Genomic DNA, 12,522 nt, shown 5'->3' with positions numbered 1-12,522 from the left:
GGTAAATCTCCAAAATTTACAAGCAGCTCATGCAGCTTAATATCAAAAAAACAAACAACCCAATCCAAAAATGGGCAGAAGACCTAAATCGACATTTCTCCAAAGAAGATATACAGATTGCACAAAAAGCACACGAAAGAATGCTCAACATCACTAATCATTAGAGAAATGCAAATCAAAGCTACAATGAGGTATCACCTCATACCAGTCAGCATAGCCATCATCAAAAAATCTACAAACAATAAATGCTGGAGAGGGTGTGGAGAAAAGGTAACCCTCCTGCACTGTTGGTGGGAATGTAAATTGATACAGCCACTATGGAGATCAGTATGGAGTTTCTTAAAAAACTAAAAATAGAACTACTATATGACCCAGCAATCCCACTACTGGGCATATACCCTGAGAAAACCATAATTCAAAAAGAGTCATGTACCACAATGTTCACTGCAGCTCTATTTACAATAGCCAGGACATGGAAGCAACCTAAATGTCCATCAACAGATGAATGGATAAAGAAGATGTGGCACATATATACAATGGAGTATTACTCAGCCATAAAAAGAAACAAAATTGAGTTATTTGTAGTGAGGTGGATGCACCTAGAGTCTGTCATACAGAGTGAAGTAAGTCAGAAAGAGAAAAACAAATACCGTATGCTAACACATATATATGGAATCTGGAAAAAAAAATTGGTTATGAAGTACCTAGGGGCAGGAAAGGAATAAAGACGCAGTCATAGAGAATGGACTTGAGGACACGGAGTGGGGAAGGGTAAGCTGGGACGAATTGAGAGAGTGGTATGGACTTACATATACTACCAAATATAAAATAGATAGCTAGTGGGAAGCAGCTGCGTAGCACAGGGAGATCAGCTCAGTGCTTTGTGACCACCTAGATGGGTGGGATAGGGAGGGTGGGAGTGAGATGCAAGAGGGAGGAGATATGGGGATATATGTATATGTACAGCTGATTCACTTTGTTATAAGGCAGAAAATAACCCCCCACTGTAAAGCAATTTTACTCCAATAAAGGCGTTAAAAAAAAAAAAAAGAGACCCCACAACCTTGCTCTGTCCACTATTTTAGGACACAGGGAGAAGTTGGCTCTCTGTGAAACAGGAAACAGGTCCTAACCAGAGACTTGATCTTAGACTTCCTAGCCTCCTAGTTACTCGTAGCTCCCAGAACTGTGAGAAATAAATTTGTTTTTTATAAGCCACCCACTCTATGGTTCTTCAGTATATAGGCCCAAACAGGCTAAGGACTGGAATTCTTTCAAAACATAAAGGAATAGATTATTTTTGTGCTCTTCAAATTTTTCAATAAAACAGAGATTGAAGGACTAATTCAAATACTTTTCTTCACTCCAAAAAACACAGTGACAGTAAAACCTGAAGGAAGAAGCAAAGGCAATGGTAAAAGCCCTAAAATTGGGTCCCTGCAGCAAAGGACTGGGTAGAGTTCCACAAAATTCACTGCAACAAAGACATGAAAATGTTCACTCCACACCTCCTCTAGGTAATGAAAGTCTTAACGTATTCGAAGAAAAAAATAGACATCATTTCTCAGAGGGAATTCATGATAAGCCATTGCAGCTACAGGAAGAAAATGGAATACAACCAGTTGAAATAAAGTGTGTGTGGAAGACTCAATCTGAGGTGCAGTGAAAAAAGTGGAAAAACGCTGATTTTGGAAGAGACACTGAGAAATCTGTCGTACCAGATGCAGAGCAACCGGAAGCCCTACACATTGCTTGTCGGAATATAGAATGGTACAGCCCTTGAGAAAAGTTTGTTTCTTATAAAGTTAAATATAGACTTATATGTGATTAGCAGAATAATGACACCTCCCTCACCACCCCTACCCGTCCCAAAAATGCCTATTCCCTAAGCCCTGGAACCTGTCAATACGTTACACAGAAAGGAGGAATTAAGGTGGTAGATGCAATTGTTTGCTTATCAGTTGACCTTAAAGTAAGATTATTCTGGATTATATGGTGACCCAATGTAATCCCAAAAGTCCTATAAAGTGGGAGACAGAGGCAGAAGAGTAGGTCAGGGTAAGAGAAAAATTTGAAGATGCTACAGTGTTGGTTTTGAAGAATGAGAAAGTGACCGATAGGATAAGGAATGCAGACAGCAAAAAAGAGAATTTTCCATTAGCAACCCCAGAAAGAATGCAGCCCTCTTGACATCTTTTATTTTTATTTTTTTTTGCGGTACGCGGGCCTCTCACTGTTGTGGTATCTCCTGTTGCGGAGCACAGGCTCCGAACGCGCAGGCTCCGAACGCGCAGGCTCAGCGGCCATGGCTCATGGGCCCAGCTGCTCTGCGGCATGTGGGATCCTCCCGCACCGGGGCACGTACCCGTGTCCCCTGCATCGGCAGGCGGACTCTCAACCACTGCTCCACCAGGGAAGCCCTGACATCTTGATTTTAGCCCAGTGAACCTTATTTTGGACCTCTGACTTCCAGAAATGTAAAATAATAATTTTTTGCTGTTTTACTAAATATATAATAATTTGTTATAGCAGCAATAAAAAACTAATTCATCATATGGCCCAGTAATCCCACTCCTAGGTGTTTAGCCAAGATAAATAAAAGAATGTTCACACAAAAAACCTGTACATGATTCTTTATAGTAATGTTGTACATAATCACCAGAACTGGAAATAAACCAAATGTTCTTCAGTTAGGGAATGGATAAAAATTTGGTGTTGTATCTGTACAATGAAATATTACTCAGAAAAAGAAAAAGGAACAAATCATTGAGACATATAAAAACCTTGACTGAATGCCAAATGCATTTTGATAAGTTAGTTGCAAAAGACAAAACTATTGTATAATTCCATACACATAACTTGCTGAAAAAGGCAAAACTATGCAGGTGGGGAGTAGATCAGGGGCTGCAATTAGATAAGAAACCAAAATGAGGTAAACCACTGAGCAAAGGAAGCAAAATAATTTTATGTGTACTTCCAAAACCAAAAATAAAAATCTAACAAACTCTTTAAAATAGTAAGAGAATATGTTTATTTCTGCATGTTATTACTTACTAAATTTATTTTTTAATATGTAATTATATACATATAGTACATCAAATATATGTGTATTATATGTAAGGTGTATATATATATATATATATATATATATATATATAAACATTAAATTTAAAGTTCTGTCTGGTCTTTGTTCTCTGTTTCTGGCTCATGCCTTGGAATTCCCTTGGAATTTCCTGAGTGATAGGTGTGTTTCCTTTATGATAATGAAGTGACTCATGATAGCTTTAGTATGGGAGTGGTCACTACAAAGACCAACTACATAATTAGAAGGTTGGAATTCTGGGTCCATCCAATATCTGGGGAGGGGAGGATGTCTGATGATTGAGTTCAATCACTTGGCCATTGAATAAATAAATCTTGCCTATGTAATGAGATCCCAATATAAACTATGGACACCAGCACTCTGTGGAGTTTCCTGGTTGGTGCTACTTATATGCTGTGAAGGTGATATGTCCTGACTCCATGGGAGAAGGTACGGAAGCTCCATGTCCAGAACCTCCCCAGACCTTGCTCTATGCACCTCTTCTGTCTGGCTGTTCCTGAGTTGCATCCTTCATAATAAAACTACAATCATGAAGATAGCATTTTCAGTGAGTTCTGTGAGTCATTCTGGTGAATCTGAAGAGAGTATTGGAAGCCCTCAATTTGTAAATGGCCAGGCAGAAGGTCAGAGGCTTGAGGAAACTCAAAATTGCAGCTGGCATCTGAAATGGGGGCATTCTTGTGAAGACCTTTGTGGGGTCTGCACTAACTCTGGGTAGTTGGTGTCAGAGAATTGGTGTCAGCACAGTAAACATAAAATGATTTTATTCATAACTTTTAGAATGGGATTATTAGAACTACCAGATTTTGCAAAAAGAAGTTAAGGTTTTGGAGAGTAAGAGGAAAACAAATGGATAAGTTGAATTTTTTTTACAAGTATTAAAACTAGACTACAATGCATGTGAATTTAACATATAACAAATGGTATTTCAAATTACTGGCAGAAAAACTTGTTAGTGGTATTTTTTATAGGTGTTTGGATGCCGAAAACAAACTTTACAGAAAAATAAATTATTGTCGGCTCAACTTTGAATGCAAAAATAAAATTATAAAATTATTAGGAACATAAGTCTGAACTCATTCATAATCTCAGTGATGGAAACCTTTTTTCTTTCAAAAGAGGACATAAACTTCAAAAGTCAGAAATAGGGCTTCCCTGGTGGCGCAATGGTTGAGAGTCTGCCTGCCGATGCAGGGGACACGGGTTCGTGCCCCGGTCCGGGAAGATCCCACATGCCGCAGAGCGGCTGGGCCCGCGAGCCATGGCCGCTGAGCCTGCACGTCCGGAGCCTGTGCTCGGGAGAGGCCACAACAGTGAGAGGCCCGTGTACCGCAAAAAAAAAAAAAAAAAAAAGCCAGAAATAAAAGAATTATTCAATTTTCTCCATAAATAAAATTTTAAATTTCTGTTTAACAAAAATTATTATAAAAGTGGGAAAATGATAAACTTAGTTTAAGATACTTTTCAAGTAGATCACAGAAAGCTAATTAATTAAAACGGGAAAATCTTACAAATTAATAATAAAAAAGGAAAAATAGCCAAAGTATATGGACAGCTCATCACATAAAAGAAATAAAAATATGCACAGAGTCCATGTTATTAGCCTCACCCTCCAAGATCACTAAAGTAAAGCAAACCAAATAACAAAGGGAACATATTTTTCTTCATAATAAGGGCAAAGGTTAAAACATTTGATAACGCTTAGCATTTGCAAATTCGTAGGCTAAAGTATGATCTCCTCTTCAACTTTTTAGAGCTATGCTCACGAATTTGGCAGCCATTAGACAAATGTGACCATTAAAAATTAATTAAAATTAAATAAAAATTAAAAATCAGTTCAGTTCCTCAGTCATTACTAGCCATATTTCAAGCCACATGTGGGTAGAGTTTATCTTACCAGACAACACAGATTCATAGAACATTTTCATCAACACAGAGTGCTCTTTTGGAAAGCACTATTCTAGAGAATAATTTACTTGTATTAAAATTAAAAGCACACAGAGACAAACACAAAGACGTACACACAGGTTTTACTCAAGCAAATTCACTACTATTTCCTATATAGATACACTTTCAAAAGTGTACCTATACACTACATTAAGTGTATCTATAAATTACATTAAGCTCTATGAAAATGATCTTTATTATTATTATCACAATATTATTTGTGATAGTAAAACATGGAAAACAATTCAAAGAACATCACTGAGGGAGTAGTTAAATAAAGTATGGTATCCCAAAACAATGGATTATTTTTCAATTGTTAAAAAGAATGTACTTATGATAACTAGAAAATAGTAGTACATTTTTGGAGAAGGCCTTTGTGTTGAGACGACTTCTATTTTTCATTTTATACCTTCCTGTACAGTTTGAATTATTTACTTTGTATGCTGCTTTTACATAAATAAATTGATAGAAAATATACATGACTCTGCAAATACATAAACAAAGCCATATTGATCCAGCCAAAAGGATTATTGAGCTGATAAAGCAAACTTTATATTAAGCCAAAAATAATGTGATTATGAATTGTAAGACTGAATTATTCATATTATTGATCAAAACCTATCCTTCTGCTTGTTAGTAGAATGTATGTGTTGTTGGATGTTGGTTATGAGATCACACCAAATTTACATGCATACTTGTGAACTCAAACATTTTAGTCCTCATTCAGCCTCTGAGAGCTAAGTTCATAGAAATTAGTACCCATGATAGTACCATTCTAGGGGGGAAAAGGGAGAAGAAGAATCCTATAGGGGACACCTCAGGTAAATGTTCTCAGTAAACTTAAATAATGTAATTTTCTTTCCTCAAAGACTGCTATAAAATGCACATTTGTAGATGGCTGGCTGGGTTTGACTGGGTTTTGTTTTAAAGGACTTACTTGTTTTATTTGAGCAGCAGCTTTGGTTCTTTGATCTTCAGGAAAAAGAAGGAGGGTAATACACTGGGGACTCCTGATCAATATCCCTATTACTTTATTCTGAAAGAAAGAAAATTGACAATTAGATTTGAAAAGAAACCTATTTCAGCAGTACAATTTTTTTTTTTTTCGGTACACAGGCCTCTCACTGTTGTGGCCTCTCCCGTTGCGGAGCACAGGCTCCGGACGCGCAGGCTCAGCGGCCATGGCTCACGGGCCCAGCCGCTCCGCGGCATGTGAGATCTTCCCGCACCGGGGCACGAACCCATGTCCCCTGCATCGGCAGGCGGACTCTCAACCACTGCGCCACCAGGGAAGCCCAGCAGTACAATTTTATACATTCCCAGATTTAAATAGATTTTTCTTTGCTCTTCTGTCACCCAATAACACTTTAAACCCAGAAATAATTTCATGGATATGTTTGAATCATGATATATGGGATACCAGATTGAGGTTAATGTATTACTCTAGAGCTCTGCATGTCTGGAGAAGGCGATTTTATTTCATTTCATTCTGGTTGTCCAAAAGCATTTTTTTTAGTGAAACTGACATTTAATATTGTAATGTTATATCTGATCAATGAAGCTTTTATTTATATCAAGGGCTTTCACGCTGAGAAAATAAAAGTACAATCTACATCTCCTCCTCTCTTATCAGGGCATATTTTCCAGGAATGGCTTTCCATATTAATCAATTTAAAAGTTTACTGGACTGAGTGAATGAATGAATGAATGAATATATAATGCCTTAGTACTTCGAACTTCTCAGGTTGACTGCAAAGTAAAAATGTCAGGATCAACTCCTATCCCTTCACCAATACTGTTCTTGCTAAATTTTTTCATGCTAAATCCATTCAAGCAAACTTAGTCCTCAGTTTACTTAATCATTCCAACAGCATCACATAAAGGTGACATTTTTCTTAATCCTTGAAATTTATCCTTTCTTCGCTTCATGATATTAGCCATTTACCTGTTTGTCTGTTCTTTGTCTGTCACCTTTTTATACCGTCTTTGTAATACGGACATGTAAATACCTGTGGAACAAGGCTAATTTCAATACTCTTACCTAATCTCCCACTCTGCATTCTTCTTCAAATTGATTTTATCCCACTCTCTAACTGTAAATGTCCTCATTATGCTGATAACTCACTTCATTATATATACGCCTCCAAATTCTTTTCTGAAGTCCAAAATCGCAGATTCAAGATCTAATTACTTTGCATCGATACTGAGATTTCTCACAACCATCTTTAACTACACATCTTCAGAAATAAAAGTTTACCTTTCTCCATCAAAATTTTTCCTCCCCTATTAATACACGTATCTTTAAATTGTACACCTGTATCCTCATGTGCTCAAGAAAAAAAAAACTGGCAATCATCCTAGAAATTTATTCTTCAAATCATATACACACGTTTTATTCATTCCACACCTCTAACATGTCTGCGTTTTATTGCCTGTAATAAAACCTGTCATCTTTATTACCTGCAATCCTACATAACCACATAATCTTTTACCTAAATTCCAAAAATTCCTTCTAGTGACCTTTTTGCTGCTATTCAAATATTCTTGTTTTGTTTTGGTTTTTTGCGTTATGCGGGCCTCTCACTGTTGTGGCCTCTCCCATTGCGGAGCACAGGCTCCGGACGCTAAGGCCCAGCGGCCATGGCCCACGGGCCTAGCCGCTCCACGGCACGTGGGATCCTCCCGGACCAGGGCACGAACCCGTGTCCCCTGCATCGGCAGGTGGACTCTCAACCACTGCACCACCAGGGAAGCCCTCAAATATTCTTTATAGTTCCCAATAAAAGCAAAGATCAATTAGATTTTTTAACCATTATAACTCAAGTACCTATTCTAAAACTTAAATATTTTTGACGGATGAATGAAGCCATCTAATTAAAACATTACTTAAAATTCCTTTTCATGAAATGTTGTGACAAAAAAGTGTTGTATTAGTGAGCATAATTCAATTTATACATGTACTTTTTAATTTCCTGCCCATGGGTGGCTTTCACTATTTAATATTTCTTTCAATTTGATAGCAATATACCTGCACCTTGCTTTGGATAAAAGAGAAGCACTCCTAGGAGTTTGATGCATTGGATTGCTGAAGTCCTGCCATTCCCTGCTGCACAAAACAAGGTAAGCAGCTTACCCGCTACTGCCTCATCAGCAAGAAGTGGGTAGAAGGAGGCAAGAGGAAGGAAGCAGGGGGAGTGTACAATCTCTGTGGTGGATTGGTTTCTTGTAAACAAGTCCTTATTTCTTCCTCGCCATAGTATTATACATGCTCAGTGGAGCCAGGGTATGCTCTCTCACCTCCTGGGTATCAGGTGTAGCCAGATGACTTCTTTTGGCCAAGCCAATGGTACGTGAGTGGAAGTGACAATATGCCAGTGTCAAGACAAAGATTTAGGGATCTTTGCGTGTTTCTACACACCCTTTCTCGGCATTGCTGTGCCACGAGAAGAACCTTCTTGTGGTAGCTGAAGTGACAGATGAATGAACCAAACCTCTCGTTTAATGTGAGGACAATAAAATTGTGTACAAATATTTGCAAATCAATTCACATAACTTAATTTCTCTTGGTCCTGCCCACAACTACCTACATTTTACCAGCTTGTCCCAAATGTAGTAATAACTCATTTTACTTTAGTTTTATATATGTATATAATAGCTGTACCACTGGTATGCAACTAGCAGCAATGCATGACATAGTATATATTAAAAAAATCATAGTTATAGAAAAAAATAAGTTGTCTAATTTACTTACTTTGGTCTCTTTATGACTTTTATTTGTACATTTTATTACTGCAATACAGACAAAATTGAAGACCAGGATTGGACTGTGGTAAATTCAACAATGTAATGTCACTTATTGTCCATATGGTTTCTGGTGAGAATTATTCTCAACATCATGCTCTATCAAGCTATAACGTCCATTATTGTAAAAATCCTTTTTACACACATAGGAAAATACAATATCATGAGTCTAAAATGTTTCTGACACAATTTCATAAGAGGCAGAAACTTTTATAATGTCACTCTCCGCTGCACTGAAAGTCACAGCATTAAAATTGGTGATTTTGCCATATTCTGCCTTCCTATGTTAAACAGTTTGTTTTCACATCCAAAAGGATTCTTGAGAAAAAATATTTTTTCTCTATTTTTTAATTTAGCTTTTAGTTCTAGAATGGCAACTAAGGCTCTGTATAGGAAGGATGGGGTCTGGATATGATAAAGAATTTAAGAATAGAAGACATAGAGGAGTTTTGTTATGATAAATAAAGGAAAAAGGAAAAAAGGCTAAGTGGAACTTTGCTTTAAATGTGAGACAAGTGTAGGTTCAAAAACAAGAAACATGAAAGGAAAGGAGTTGGAGGATCAAGCTACAGTAAAATCAGTGAGTGAAGTTTGTGAAGCGGTGTGAGATGAGTGCCGAATAATCTTCGACTGCAGAATTATGGCAACATTTCATAAGTTAACTTTTTAAAATTTATTTATTTGCCAGTGAAAAGCCTACCTTTTGCATATTCCTATCTATCACAAAGATTTTGTCCACTGATACTTTCTGAAATTTGTATTATTTAGAATTCTATTATAATACTGAATAAATTTTGACACTATATTTTCCCTTTCTCCCTTAGAGATTCTGGGAGTCCAGCACCGCACTTTCTAACCCCAGAGTGAGAACTGCTGATACTAGGAGCTTATCTCTTACTATATGCAGAAGAGGAGAGAGAGAGAAAGAGAGAGAGAGGAGTTTTTGAATCAAGAAGCAGGGGTACAATTTCTATTAACTTTAAGACTGCATTTTCTTGTCATTTTCTGGCATCCATAAACTGTATATTCAGATCTAACCTGTATAGCTGAAATTAGTCAAAATTTCTTCTAAATTTTAGCAATAAATTTACTGCCAGATGTAATCTCTATTATTGAAAGAAGTTGTTTGGTTTTTTTTTTTTTTTCTATTTCATGTATCTTAAAGAGACAGTAGAAATTATTTTGGTAATATTAGAAATACACCATTTTCAATATGATATATTATTTTTAAAGATATTTTAAAATAGGACTTACATTTTAAAAGCAGACATAAAAGATGCTGTACAACAATTAATCTTCTTCTTTTCTCTGCCTTGTTAATTACTGGAAAAAGGTGATAAAGAATTAACAATAAATGTAGATTTTTAATTTTGTATTTTAAGGTAACATTCAATTTATAAATAATCATTTGTAAATTCATAAACATTTTTAATTGCATATATATTTAGGGTCAAAATAAGTTTTAGAATAATTTTAAGAGAATATTTATATTTACATTTAGAATCTTGCATCAAAATCTAATTTAGAGGTAACTATACCTATTTTCCTCAATTTTTAATATTTACATATTTAAGCACTGTTATGGACTGAATTCTGAACTCCATTCCCCTTTACTCATATATTGAAACCCTTACCCCAATGCCTTAGAATGTGACTATATTTAGAGATAAGGCCTTAAAGAATTAATAAAGTGAAAATGAAGCCTTTAGGGTGGGACTTAATCCAATCTGGCCATACAGAGGGCCACCTGGGATGTAGCACACAGAGAGAAGAGAACATGTGAGGACACAGTAAGATGGTGGCCACCTCTAAGCCAAGGACAGAGGCCTCAGAGGAAAACAAACATGAAAACACCTTAATCCTGGACTTTTATTCTTCAGAGCTGTGGGAAAATAAATTTCTGTCCTGTAAGTCACACAGTCTGTGCCATTTTGTTATGGCCGCTCCTGTTAACTAATACAAGTATTATTCAGCAAATAAAGCTTCAGAAATCTACATAAAAATTCATTTTCCATTTGCTGCTAAAATTTCAACTTCAGAACATGGCAAAAAGGGGCTATTTATAATATTTTATGATTATTAACTATATGAAATAAAAATAAGAGAACAAAAGTTTTATCCACCAATGAGTATGTTACAGAGGAGTTATAATACAAAGAATATATTTGCCATACATAATTCAGAGAAGGTTATTTTATGTTAGGTGATTGTTCAGATAACCTATTTGACTTTTCCTAATTAAAATTAAACCATGTCCTCTTTTCAACAGTATTTATGACCTGCTTATTGCTATAGTCGTTGTGAAACGTTAGATACAGATGAACATATTATTGATAAAGTGAGCTGACAGAGTCCTAAAAAAAAGAGTCTCGGTCTTCAGCTCTCATTGATATTTCTGGTTATAATCATCTTATTTTATCATAATATTAATTCATGCATTAATTTATTTTTAATTGAACACTTTTCACAGATAGCAAGATAAATATTGCAGAAATAAGACATGGTCACTTATTTCAAGGGAACTCACAGTCACCTTGAGTATGAAGGACATATGAAGGAACAATAGCAAACAAGTTTTATAGTTGCTAAGTTATATTCAGAATGAAGGTACTAGGGACTGAAAGGTCAATTCTGGAAGAATTGGGCAGTAGACTATGATAGTTTGACTTGAAAATTAGCTAGGACATCTAAAAATCCACTTCTTCTGTTTGGAACAAGACAACTTGAATCAAGAATGAATACTTAAATGTAGCCCCAGAAATGGAACTAGCTATTAGTTGAACACTGACAATGGTTTGAACAGTGCAATTCAGATCTGGAAATCTGTTTCAGCAGATTGGGGAGGATGGGATTTGTTTCTTGATCAATGGTGGAAAACATGTATGGTTACCACAGTTACCCTAGGAAATATAAGACAAAAATAATAATATCGCGCAACTTGATGTAAAATTTTACTTAGTCTCCCACAATTGTATGAGTTTATAAACTCATAGCAATGTTGATTTTGTATATGGATATGGAACAGAAAGTTAAAACTAGAGGAAGACCAATGTAATTGTAAAAAATACATTTGGCTTTCCCCTCTAGGGAAAAGTACAAAATATTTCAACAAATACTTTCTTAAATATTCAGATTTAAAGTGATATAGATGCAAATATCTATGTGATGATTAAATGGAAAAATATAGTCAATTAATAGGAATTTTGTTATTATACATTATTTGTCCTGAATGTGATAATTTCCTCTGCTAGGAGAGATACAATAATTAATACAAAATAGCACCTATTTTACTTTCAATAATTTATTTTTTTACGTATTTCTCACATAATCTTAGACAAGTAAAATTTTCACAGGGCTAGCCACAAGTTTTTAGTTCCATTAACATAATAAGGAATAAAATGTTATTAAAGTCCTCATTTTTCTTTTAATTCCTCTTCTCAAAGGTGGAAAAAAGAAAATGTAATCCCCAGTGTCAACATTATGTACAACAAAAAATTTACGATGATTACAATGAGCAGCAAAACCAAAAGATTGATTCAAAACATAGGCTAGGTTTATTAAAGTTCTACCTTGAGGAAATGGAATTTTATCTACAGTTTCTTTTCACTAGCCACACTCAAAAGAACATACAGGGCTTCCCTGGTGGCGCAGTGGTTGAGAGTCCACTGCCG

The 12,522-nt window shown here is 35.8% G+C and overlaps 1 long non-coding RNA gene across 2 annotated transcripts in view; it reads right to left on the bottom strand.

The window, feature by feature from the left end:
• The window catches only part of LOC307185564, a 210,821-nt gene that overhangs the window by 18,452 nt on the left and 179,847 nt on the right, over positions 1-12,522 (bottom strand). For both annotated transcript variants that reach the window (XR_013828093.1, XR_013828094.1), the window contains exons 3-4: positions 10,106-10,174; positions 5,988-6,086 (exon numbers count right to left, since the gene is read on the bottom strand). This is a non-coding gene — a long non-coding RNA (uncharacterized lncRNA). The remainder of the gene's footprint in view (positions 1-5,987; positions 6,087-10,105; positions 10,175-12,522) is intronic.

The sequence above is a fragment of the Stenella coeruleoalba genome, assembly GCF_951394435.1.
Source record: "Stenella coeruleoalba genome assembly, chromosome: 4".
In the NCBI taxonomy this organism is placed as follows: Eukaryota; Metazoa; Chordata; class Mammalia; order Artiodactyla; family Delphinidae; genus Stenella; species Stenella coeruleoalba.
Note: the sequence above shows the minus strand (reverse complement) of the source record. Positions and strands in the feature narration are given on the sequence as shown.